The sequence below is a fragment of the Pelophylax lessonae genome (genome assembly GCF_965119305.1).
Source record: "Pelophylax lessonae genome assembly, chromosome: 1".
NCBI lineage: Eukaryota > Metazoa > Chordata > Amphibia > Anura > Ranidae > Pelophylax > Pelophylax lessonae.
Genome location: NC_138768.1, coordinates 329,514,987 through 329,528,236, shown reverse-complemented (window position 1 = coordinate 329,528,236; position 13,250 = coordinate 329,514,987). Strand labels below are relative to the sequence as shown.

Here is a 13,250-nt window from a genome sequence, read left to right as displayed (position 1 = left end):
CCCTCCTGTAGATACTAGTTTTCTAGCTGTAATGCTGATCCAGTGGCATCAGTACGTTCTAAGCAATGGACCTAGAACAAGTATGCTGATTGGGAGCTCTAAGAAAATGCTGACATTTACAATTTGCTTGTTTGTTCCAGTTCCGGGATTTAGAAAGTCCTCAAACCAGAGACATCCAAGCAACTAGCATTTTCTGGAGGTCAGCAACAACATCCTCCATAGTTCTCTCACTATAGGTTTTCTTGAAATTTTTTTTATCCACTTTTTCTGTTACTAGTTTTTTTGAAGTTATCAGAGTATTTGTTGTACCATATAGACTGTCCATATAGAACATTGGTCTCCAATCTGCAGCCCGAGGGCCAGATGTGGCCTTTTGTTTACCTTTATCTGGTCCTTGGGGCATTATTTCATCCTCAGATACCAACAATGGGGCACGATTCCCCCGCTAACACCAATGAAGATTTACAATTCCTCCCAATGGGGCACAATTTCTCCCACTGACACCAATGATGGGGCACAATTTCTCCCACTGATACCAATGACGGGGCATTGTTTACTCCCACTGATGTTGGGACCTTTTCTACTCCCACTGGCCACAGTCCAGCCCTCCTAAAGTCTGAAGGACCTTAAACTGGCCCTTTGTTTAGAAGGTTTGTAGAACCCTGGTAGAGACTATAACCATACAGAGATGCCATTATTAGAGGTACTGGACGAGTGTAGGCATATTTCCCAATTGTCCTATATTCCGAGGGACCGTCCCTCTTTTGGAATCATATCCCTTTTTCCTTTTCATTTATCCTCTTTGTGGTGTGAAGTACACATCTCTATGAAAATATACTAGGGCTGAAAACAATCTGTGGTGGATCACTTTCAGAGGACAGTATAGAAGCAGATGGCAGGTGCCCAGGAGATGCTACTGCTGCCTCCTGCTGCTTTTTTGTTATACTTTTCTTCTTTTTTAAATTACCGAACTGCAATTTTACGTTGCGGAATTGAGCCGCAACTGTGAGCCAAGTGTTTTACTAGCAGTTGCGGTGTGGTGTGGTCCCGTGAATCTCAATGGGTGAATTTGATAGGCAGTGCATCCCAAGCTGAATTTTCTGGGACCATGGCTCTTTAGACTGTAATGTTAGTATTGAGGTAGGAGGCTGGGTGCTGTAAAGTCGTGGTTTAGCCACCCGTGTGCCCTAATAACCAATATACCGGTAACCAATAAAATCAATTATTTTTGGAAAACACATTGTTAATGGTGTGCACAACTGAAGGCATGGCAGGGTTTTGTCCCAGGGGGATTCAGTAAGGGCTAATTCACACCACAAAAACGTACTCCAGATCCATTCCAGATGTTTTTCTGCATGTGCGTTTTCTATGCTTTTTGATGCATTCCGATGCATTTTCAATGTGTTTTTGATGAGTTTCCAGATATCTTCCAGATGCTTTTTTTCTTCTTTTTTTTCCCTGGCTTTTTTCACTGTACTGGGGTCCGGTGCATTTATGATGTGTGTAGGTGCGTTCCGGTGCATTTTTGATCCCTTTTACCATGTTCCAGTATAGTTCTGTGCAGGACAAATGCAGCATGTTCTATTTTTTTTTTTTTGGAACCGGAATGCACTGAAACTGCAAGCACTGGTGTGAACTTTGCCATAGAAGACTATGTAACCTACTTTCCAAGCCCCCCTAAACCACCTTTCTAACTCCCACTCTGCTCTGAGCAATGGATTTCTGCTCATTGTACAGAAGCAGGAAATTCAAGTCTTATCTCAACTTAAAATGTGTGGGTGCCACACTTGAAATATACAGTATCGTGGTGAGTACTAAATGGTGGCCTTTATTTTCATCACAGAAGGTCACAGATTCAATCTCAAGTAATGATATTCAAGTAAAAATGGTTGCAGGAAAGAAAATCGCTTGATTCCTCCAACACAATCAGTGTTGTTCGGGGGAATCCTTCCAGCAGAGCTATTGTGTTCCCCCGGTTGGGGGCCAGCTTAAAAGAGTTGTAAAGTCAGAATATTTTATTATCCTAATGCATTCTATGCATTAAGATAAAAAAACCTTCTGTGTGTAGCAGTGTCCCCAGCACCCCCTAATACTTTTTTTTTTGAAAATTGTTTTTATTGTCGTTTTTCAAAAGGTAGTACAAAACAGAGCCTATCGTTTATACCAAGGCTTGTACACCAAACAGGAACCAAACACAATACCATAACTACAAAGAAACCAACGTATACGTCGGTATGCTCAGACCACATAGGCAGGTTGGCTCATAAGGATAATGAAAGGGGGATTAACCTCCTACCGGAGTATATAGGAACAAAACCACTATTACACTTGTTACTGACCTTTTTTTAAAAAAAAAAAAACAGTGATATTTATTGAAGTTTCATCATAATACAACAAAAAACATTAATAAAGAGGACTGTTCAAGTACAGTGAAATCACAGTAGAGCAAGGTTTAACAATGAGCATGGGTAAAGAACAATACTAATGGTACCATGGGTCAGTGATCATAGATAAAGATTGCCCCAAACATAACTTTTTAACATTCCTAGACACATGTATCTGGGCTTTGTAACCATCTATCCCAAATTTTGTTAAACTTAAGGGGACAACCCCTGTGCTTATATAAAAGCCTATGAAAGGGGATAACACTGTTGACCTCCCGTATCCACATGTTAAAATTAGGGGGGTGTTCTCACATCCACTTTCTGGCAATTAGTTTCCTGGTGATGAATAACGTTTCCTGCAAGAATACTGTTAGGAATTTATCCATGTCGTCATCCGGATATACACCAAGAAGACATTGCTTGGGGGCCAACTGGAGGGGCGATCCCATTTTGTCATGGAGAAAAGTGACTATCTGTCGCCAAAATCCCTGGATCTGGGGGCAACCCTAAATCAGATGGAAAAAGGTACCTGAATTAATGCGACACATCAGGCAGCTAGAGTCAAAGCCAGTTTGATATCTCGCCAACCTGTGGGGCGTGAGGTAGGAGCGGGGAATTATGAAAAGCTGAGTAAGATGGTCAGACAGTCTAGGGGAGAGTTTCTGGCAGGTCTCGGGCCTCATCCCAATCCTCATCCTCCATGACCCCGACATCGTGCTCCCAGTGAGCTTTAAGGGCGTAAGCTATCGTGGTGGAAGAGGGCAAGTGAAGCTCTGTGTAGAACATGGAAATCAGGTGCTTGGGGTCAGTACTCTTAATCAGTTCCAAAACCGGGATGGACTCAACATGGGACGGGTTATTAGCAAATTGAGTTTGGTATGCATGTTTGACCTGCAAGAATCTAAAATACATATGACTAGGTAATGAGAATCTCTCTCTCAGGTCGTCAAACGTGCTCAGAGTGCCTGCTGTCAGTATGTGATCGAGAAAAAAAACACCTCTACAACTCCAGGTCGAAGGGTCAGGGAGCGAGCAGAACTCCTGGAGAACTGCATTGTGCCACAAGGGGTTATAGTCATGTAGTGGGGAGCAGTTCAGTCTGTCCAGTAGAACCTCCGAGATCCGACTATAATGATATAAGAGGGATTTAGGGTCAGGTATCACTATTACACTTGTATTTAAATATAGGATAGTGTACTGGTTATTCGTCTATAGCATCTGCATTTGTAGAATAGGCTTCCATCCATATGTTCCACACTTTATGGATTTTTTTTGGCACAGCCGCGAGATAAGTGGCCTTATACAGTGGCAGAGCCAAATTGACCAAATTCTTCCAAAATATAATTGATGGTGCCATGGGGGATTTCCATCGGAGAATAATGGCCTTGCTTGCATTCTAAAGTAGCAACCCAATGAGGGTTCTGACTGCTCAGCCAGGGGCCAAGAGGTCAACAAGTCCTAACAGACATACCTCCACTGTTAGTGGTAATTGGACAGTAGTGACAAGCGCTGACCTGAATTTTTTAATCTGAGGACAGGACCAGAACACTTGAGTAAAGTCTGCTGATGGGGAAGCACACTTCCAACAGAAATATGGTATGGAAGGGTATATTTTCTGTAGACGCATGAGTATGAAATAGACCCTATGCAAGATTTTTAATTTAATTAATCTGTCCATGGAGGAGACCAGGAAAGAGAAGGAGCACCTCCACATATCCTCCCAATCTTCTGCCTCTAATGAAGGAACGTCTCCCACCCACTTGGCTTTGAGAGACTGCATCCCCACGTGTCTAGTTGGGCAATACATTTTTATAGATATTAGATAAAGGCTTGACCATAGACTTGCCCCTGAGCAGATCCTCCAGAGTCAAAGTATAGAAAGTCACCTGGGAGCTCTCAAACTGGGAATTAAAAGCATGCCTGAGCTGTAAAAATCTGAACAGGTACAATTTGGGCAAACCATATAATTGTTTCCACTCATCAAATGTCTGCATTCGGCCTCCAGTACAAATCTGGTCTAAATATTTAATACCTTTGGATGCCCATACACTAGGATCAGATACTGACATAAACTCCGGCAGTTTCGGATTAAACCAGAAAGGATTATGTGCTGAGATATGGCCGAAGGTGTAGGGTGTAAGGAATTAGCTGCAGACCATGCTTTTAGAAGAGTTTTCATAGCCTTTGTCAGGGGGAAAGGTGCGCAGGGCCCTCGATAAAGCCGATTCCTTAGCGCTTCATAAGAGCCCAAGCAAGCTGCCTCTAGAACCACTGCTGCATTGGACCTGTCTGAGATTAACCAGTTATGTGCATGGGACAGTAAAGCGGCCAATAAGTATTTAAAAAAGGTCAGGACAAGCCAGACCACCCTCACCCCATGGTCTTTGTAACACTGTTAACTTTAATCTGGGTTGACCTGAGCCCCAAATAAAGGAGAGCAAAAAAGTATTTACAGTATCAGGTGAAAAACCTTTTTGGGTATCCACACTGGGGAGTGCCTAAGGACATAAAGAAATGCAGGCAAAAGCTTTATTTTAAACACGTTTATTACCCGATTAGGGAAAGAGGGAGATGTGCCCAGGCTTTTAGCCTAGCCTTCATTGTTTGTATCGAAGGCTCTAGGTTCAATGAGTGATAATCAGTGGCAACTGGGGAGATGTAGATGCCAAGATATTTAATTTTGTTAGTACATAATAAAGGGAGATTAGGGTCCATTAGGGATCTTGCCGCAGTGTCAATTGGTAATATTTGGGATTTATCCCAGTTGACTTTGAGTCCCAAGCAGTCAATGAATCCAGAGAGGATGTTTAAGGTTTCTTTAAGAGAGGGACCAGGATCCTTTAAAAAGATGATAAGCTAATCCATGTACAAGACCAGCTTTTCATCTATGGAGCCAACTCTGGTGCCCTTAACTTCATCAGCCTGTCTGAGGGCTGTGGCAAGCGGCTCCATCACCAGGGCAAAGAAAGCTGGTGACAACAGGCAACCTTGTCTCGTACCCCTTCCAATTGTGAAAGGTAGATGAGAGAGCACCACCCAGTTTAATCCGAGCTGTCGGGCACTTATATAATAAGATGTCAATCCATCTACAGAATTCAACCCTAAAACCCATGACTTCCAGAAATGAGGACATGTAGAACCAGGCCACTGAATCGAATGCCTTTTCAATGTCTAGCGCCACCAACACCCTAGCAGAGGTCTCAGATGAAGGCAATTGTATATGTGTAAATACTCTACGCAGATTTATGTCTGTCGACTTCCCTGGCATGATTCCAATTTGGTCAACCTTAATCAGAGATGGGAGGATCGTCTATAACCTGGTTTCTAACATTTTTGTCAGTATCTTGAAGTCATAGTTTAGTAAGGAAATTGGCCTATAGGAGGCACATTGGGTTTCGTCCTTGCCTGGCATAGGGATGAGGACGATATGTGCCTGTTGCATAGAAGGGGGCAAGGACATCTGCTCTTTACACTCGGCATACACCTGTAAGAGTTTAGGTGCGATTAGTGCCGCATACGTTCTGTACCATTCACTGGGCAAACTGTCCTAACCAGGCATTTTACTGCTGGGAAAAAATGGATCTCTTTTTCAATTTCAACAGTAAAATCTTTGCCCAAAAATTCAAGGTCCTCTGTTAAAAGAGTGAGAAATCGCAAGGCTTGCAAGTACTCACTTAGCCTCTCGCTTGGCCAACCAGGAATGTAGAGGTTCTCATAGAATGTCCTGAACTCATTCAGGATGAGGTCAGGGTCAGAGATAACTCGGCTGTCCGAGAAACAGATTTCAGACACCACCGTTTGCATTTTGAAATCAGCTACTAGATTTGCTAGTAGTTTGCTATTTTTGCCCTGACTCAAAGATCCTTCCGGCCAATTAACTAAGATATAAATGTGTACCTGTGTACCCCCTAATACTTACCTGAGCCCCATCTATATCCAGCAACACAATCACATGGATTTTTTTTTTTTTTTTGTATAAATAGAATGCCTTAGTGTCGTTTTTACTCATTGGATGATTAAAAGACGAGTGCACTTAAAGACAATGGTTGAATGAAAAAAACTGACCCGTTTCCCCCATCCACACACTCGATGTGGATGCAGGAGTCCTCTGCGCTATGTCTTTGTATTCTGATAGCAGGGAGACCTCTCTATAGTCTGCCTTGCTGATCGAGCACAAGTGTTCTTACAAAGCGGTTGAACAGAAGTTGATTGTGGTTGAACAGAAGTCCATCTACTAGTGTCCACACATGGATCAAAATTTGTCTAGTCCCTGTTGAACTACATAACCCGTTGGATCCAGGGCTCTACCCCATGGATGCGCCCACATATATACTCTTTTACCTGAATTTTAATCCATGTATGGGCAGCTTAAGACCTAATATGTAAAGTTCTCAATTAGTTCAAAAACAAAAGTCCTTAAGCATTTAAACAGAACAAAAAATGCGGATGAACTGTAAGGTGATAAGACAGTTGTAGAGTATGTGGAAATAGTGCTGCAGGGTAGATGTATAAGAAAGATTCACAGGTCTCTGGCCGGTGTGTAGTTTCTGCAGTCGAAACTCAAACTCCACTTATTATTTGTGGCTTGTCAGGATCTGTACTCTTGCAGGTTGAAGCCTGCACTTCATTGTGAGCCAGCATAAAACATGAAGAGTGGAATCAGAATTACTGAGGGTAGTAAAAACACACGTGCATAGAAAGCAGATTGAGAGTCTGGTTTTCGTTAGCCACTGCCTTGAAGGAAGCACTGGAAGTAACAATAATTAATTCTTTATATTTTGTGCTCGCTAAATTGTCGTAGGCTTTTTCTATCAGAAATAGCTTACAAAATGGAAAAGGGTGACTTCCTGTCCAGGTTAAGTTTTGGCTTTACAAATACTTTAAAAGAAGTATGGACTTAGAAAAAAAAAAAAACATCTATACTTGATCTAATGCTGCATCTGTCCCCTGCTGGCTCTGCAGTGAGAACTGAGCAATCAAACACCGCTAAACGCTCAGTTCTCCCCCTCTGCTCTGAGCTCACTGGAGTGCTGGGCTGTGGATGTGGTAGAAGGGGCTGGCTCAGGCTCTCAGCAGATCACTGAGGGGCTGAGCCAGGTGCCAGTTTAGGCATCTGGGTACATCCTGACCATATGGTTAGGATCTTTCCAGAGCCTGGATCGACTGATGTCAGCTGAAAGCGGACTTTAGTCTGCCGTCAGCTGAAAATGGGTTACAGGAGTACAGAATAAACTGCACTCCCGTGACCTACAGGAGAAGTTTAGCCAAAATAGCTTTGGCTATACTTCTTCTTTAAAAGCTCAACCCAAGCTAAAACTTTAAATGTCTTATACCCCTGTTTCTGTCTATGCAACATAGTATCAAATGGACAGGAAATGATGGGAAATCTTTCCAGTGGAGACACACTTTTTTCAGAAGATTGGTGAATGGGTAGGAATAAGGATGAAGTTGCGTTCAGTCCGATGTTCAGCTGAACCTGTAAGGAAACTATTGGTGCCGACCCAAACAGCTGCGGTGGAGGTATTCCCTGCCCCAAAGCTGCATGTGCACAAAGGTGTGGGGATGCTCATGACATTGTTGGCCTAATTTGATCCCATGGTCATATTAGAGCAATGACATTGACCTAATAGGGCAATGAGGCCCTAATAGGTCAATAATGTCACATGAATCCCTGCCCCTTTGTATGTGTGCAGCTGAGGAGTGGGGAATGTCTCCACCACAGCTGATTGAGCCAAAACTGACAGCTTCCTTTCAGGTTACATAGTTAGTCAGGTTGAAAAAAGACACAAGCCCATCTAGCTCAACCAATATAAAACAAAAAAGAGAACACAATCATACAATCCCATATACACAATCCTAGTTGATCCAGAGGAAGGCAAAAAAATGCAGCAAAGCATGATCCAATTTTCTACAGCAGGGGACAAAAATTCCTTCCTGATCCCCCGAGAGGCAATCAGATATTCCCTTGATCAACTTTACCTATATATTAGTACCCAGTTATATTATGTACACCTAGGAAAGAATCCAGGCCTTTTTTAACCTCCCTGGCGGTATGATTCTTTTGGATTTTAGGTGCTGAAAGCGGTACCATTATTTTGCATGTAATTCTTGTAAATGAGCAGCCCAAACCAACTGTATACATTTATTATATATATTATATATATGTATATATGTATGTATACATATATTATGTATACATATGTTATATATATATATATATATATATATATATATACGTATATATATATAATGTATACAGTTGGTTTGGGCTGCTCATTCACAAGAATTACGTATATATATATATATATATATATATATATATATATATATATATACGTGTATATATAAATATATATATGTATATATGTATATATATATATATATATATATTTATATGTATATTTATATATATATATATATATATATATATATATATATATATATATACTGTATATATATATATATATATATATATATATATATATATACATAAAAAGTACAGTAAAACGGCAGGAAAGGGCACTGGGGGGCAATGTAATGTGAATTTTTTTTATTTTGCATTGTATCAGTGTGTTTGGTGTGTTTTACATTTGAATTTGGCGCCAGTTCCACCCCCCTGCGAACGTCATGTCGCTGGAGACGGAAGCTGGGGCTTGCAGACGATCGGGAGGAAGCTCCGCCGCCGCATACCTCCCGCATACTTCGCTGGATCCCGGAGAAAAGGTAAGTAAAACCTCTACCAGGATCCAGCGATCTTCCTAGCGCTACCCCGAGTGTGGCTCGGGGTTACCGCTTTTGGCTGTAAAATCTAACCCCCAGTCACGCTCGGGAATACCGCTAGGAAGGTTAAAGCAAATAGGTGCGGGCCAAACCCAAGCTCATCTCTAGTTAGGAACCGTCTGAGGCTGCTATTGCTGTCAGTGCCCTCCTGTCCCAGTGACCTCCTCTTCCTCTCATTTCTTGTCCTGAGGTCAGATGGATCACATTTGAGAAAAATATTTCTAGTGGAGTCACAGAGAGCAATTAATACATTGACAGAGGCTCTAATCCTTTCCATCTCTATTTAAAGAAACTCTGTCTCAAAAATGAAAGTCTCAATAAACGCTGTCCCTGGGAAGAAAAAGAGTAAGTATTTACCTCTGATCTCACTGAATGCCACTGTGATAAAAAAACAAATCGGTGATTGAAGTATCTTAGAAACGGTCAATTCCGAAAAAGTTGATCTCCCGTGTTCCCCGCTGCAGTGATTTCTTCTACTATCTAAAAGTTAGACACATTTTCTAAATAAACTCCTAAGACAGTGTGAAGTACCATTTTATTATTATTTTATTATAGTGTAAAGTAGTAAACGTCTTATAAATGCATGCACTACCCCTGAAAAAAATTGGCAGATTTGGACTCAAAAAAATATAACACAAGGCCTTTAGGATCAACCATTTTGATTGATCCCCCTTGTCTTTATGAACAAAAATGTCATTCATTAATTCCCCTGAATTTGGAAACATTATATACAGTAAAAGCATGGAGAATCAGCTGAAGTTTCCAGAAAATAAATACTGGCTGGCTGGAACACAACATATGGCAGAGATAGGCAAAAGAATTGTCAAGGTGAGGAGCAGACTGGAAATAGCATTAAAAGGGCCAGCAACCTCTTAATTAGCATTATTATCTCAGCCAAGCAGTGGGTAGTGTTCTGTGGTGTTGTGGCCGTACATAATAAGCTATGTTGGTTCTTGATTTGTGTCTGGATGTCTGCTGAGATGCGGAAATGTCTACGCAAATAATTATTTCTCTAAGCATTAGAGCTTCTTTCTCTCTTTACAGGAAAGTATGCAGATGCTCAACTTGCTAATACATGGCTATGCAGCCAGGTCTGTGGACATAGAATCATGTTATACTCACATGCAATTACTATGCTATCTTGTGTTTTTTTGTTTATTATCAGTAATAGGGTGTATTTGTTCAAGACAGTCCTAGAGAGATTAGGCTGGGCAGAAATTATTCTTCTGCAACAGATTTTATAAAACAGGAGCAGAAGCCCTAGGTAATGAGCAGAGACAAACCTTTCGAGCTTGCTATATCACTTGTAATATAGACACCTAGGGGTTGATTTACTAAAACTGGACTGTGCAAAATCTGTTACAGCTGTGCATAGAAACCAATCAGCTTCCATGATTTTTGCCAAATCCTATTTGAACAAGCTGAAGTTAGAAGCTGATTGGCTACCATGCACTGCTGCACCAGATTTTGCACTCTCCAGTTTTAGTAAATCAACCTCCTAGTCTCTAAAAATTCCACTCAAACAATCATTCTCACTGCATTTCTAAATCCTTTGACTGCTTATGCATGTCATATGCGCGTGTTATATCTCTTTATGAAAAAAAACTCCAAGGCCCCTTTCACACGGGCGATCCGATCCGCCTGCCAGTTTTTCAGGCGGATCAGATCGGATGCTCCATGAATCCCCATAGAGCGGCAGATGTCAGTGAAGACATCTACGCTGACACCCGCTGCTATCCGATCCGATCCTGTCCGTGAAATCTGGACGGATGGAAACCCTATTTTCCCTCCGTCTGGCGGATCGGATCGGATGGGTTTGGATGAGAACGGACAGGCGATCCATTCTCATCCGATTCCCCCATAGAGGACAGCCAGGATCTGACAGCTCCATCTCTGTACACAGTGCAGAGACGGAGCTGTCATCCACCTGCTCAGTGGGGATCGGCGGATTGATCCCCCGCTGAGCAGAACAGACTCAACGGAACGGACCAGTGTGAAAGGGGCCTAAAGCACAAAATGTGATCCAGTCAGGGTTGGTTCATCAGCAGGATATAAAAAAAAAAAAAGGATATACGCCCATAATGTAAACCATAAAAAAAACATTTATTCAAAAAATAACAAGTAAAACTTGCAAATCCTTGGGTAATAGGTTTAAACAACTTGCATATAGCAATAAAAACAGATACAATTGCTCTCCCAAAAAGCTGCAGGCTGTATGGCTGCACCAGACTCTACCACCGGTCAGCAAGCGTGCGTGATGACGAAGTGTTGTAGTCACGCCCAATAGACTTTAATACTGTTGGTGGGAATTAGATAGACATGCATAATAGAAATATATATACAGAACAAATGGGGATGGCAAAGTTTTCGATCCATTATATTCACCACTTGAGTATCAAAGGTAATTCTCATATGCTTCCATTTTTTTTTGCAGCTGATGGAATCACCTGTAGGTCTGGAGCTAGGGCTCAGTGACCTATACTGTACAATACTACTATGTTTGTATAAATGTAAAGCTTCAGGTGGCCACCAATATTTTATATATGTTGGCCCCCATGGCGCCCTAGGCACTGCCAATGCCTACTTTATAATGTATGCTAATATACCATTTACACTATAATATGCAAATGGACAGTTTGCATAATAATACAAATTTTAGTAATATTTATCTGGGATTCAGATGGGTTTTTCTAGAAGTTTTTTTAATACAAGTGCAATGACTAATATAGTTTTATTGTTGGTAGGGAAGCTGTTGTTAAAAATAATTCAGAAAATAATACTTAATAGAACCATAGAAATTATAACTATCATGGCAACTTAAGCCAGCTATAGATAGCTCGAATCTTGGTCAGTTCAGCGGGGATCGGCCGAGATTCAAACCATCTATGGGCAGGCTAAATGTTGATTCATCCAGCATGCTTGACTTGTAGCCACTAGCACACTAGCATTAATCACTGTGTTCTCCGGTCAGGGACGGCTCCTCTTTCCCCGCTGCCAGGAGAAAACAAAAGCTCCACAGGAGGGATTCCCCCTGACTGACTGTGTTGATGGGGGAATCAAGCTAAGTATAGTCAGTTTTAGGTGGGCGGGGAAGCCATCACGGCCAGGAGAAGACAGTAATTATTGCTAGCAGCTATAGCAGCCGCTAACGCTAATAGAGAATACAGCAGGCTGGTTGTACCCAAGTTGATTGATCAATCAACTTGGCACATTTGGCCTGCCCATTTACGGTGCAAATCTTGGCCGGTTTCAGCTGAACCAACTGAAATTAGAACCATGTATGGCCGGCCTTAGTCTGTTATAGACTTGCACCTTTAAGCTAGGGATCCTCAAACTATGGCCCTCCAGCTGTTGCAGAACTACATGTCCCATGAGGCATTGTAAGACTCTGACATTCACAGACATGACTAGGCCTTATGGGAATTGTAGTTCCTGAACAACTGGAGGACCATAAGACCCCTACAGTCTAAGCAATAGCTGGTCAGGAACAATGGAACATGAATAGTGAGGAGGGTACATGCAATCACTTGATGATATCATATATATAATGGTAAGCAAGTGATTGCCTGTCCTGTTGGGGAAATCTGGGCACTCCTAATGTATGAATGAAGGAAAGCTTACAGTATACATAATAAAGGAAGGAAACACACAAAATTGTCTCAGGAAATGCCAAGGGTCAAACACCAGTGGAGGAAGTCATCTGAGAGCAGGGGTCAGAACCATTTTAGCAAACCAACAATATCACACAAATAGAGAATGAAATAAAGACAATCAGAAGCTCTGTCATCAGAAAAGGCCTCAGTGTTTAAGTTGGAAGCAGGACATGAGAATGTCTAGTCTTTGTCAGAGCTCCTGGTGATGGTATTCTGAATCTCACACTCCCAGGAAGTGTCTCCTCAATGGTGACATGCCAGAGACAGATAATAAAACAAAAGGACTGTTAAGCTTTATCCCATCCGCTGATAAGCTTTACTGGAGCATAATACGAGCTGAAACTAGCAAAGGTCAAACTAGAAGCCAGCTAATGCGGAACTACACTGCACAGGCAGGGATTGCATTGGCAACTATCATCTTGGATAAAGTATT

General features: G+C 41.7%; 1 protein-coding gene across 1 annotated transcript in view; it reads left to right on the top strand.

The window, feature by feature from the left end:
- MMP14 (matrix metallopeptidase 14) overlaps positions 1–13,250 on the top strand; it is a 52,856-nt gene that overhangs the window by 16,118 nt on the left and 23,488 nt on the right. The gene's annotated exons all lie outside the window — the stretch shown is intronic.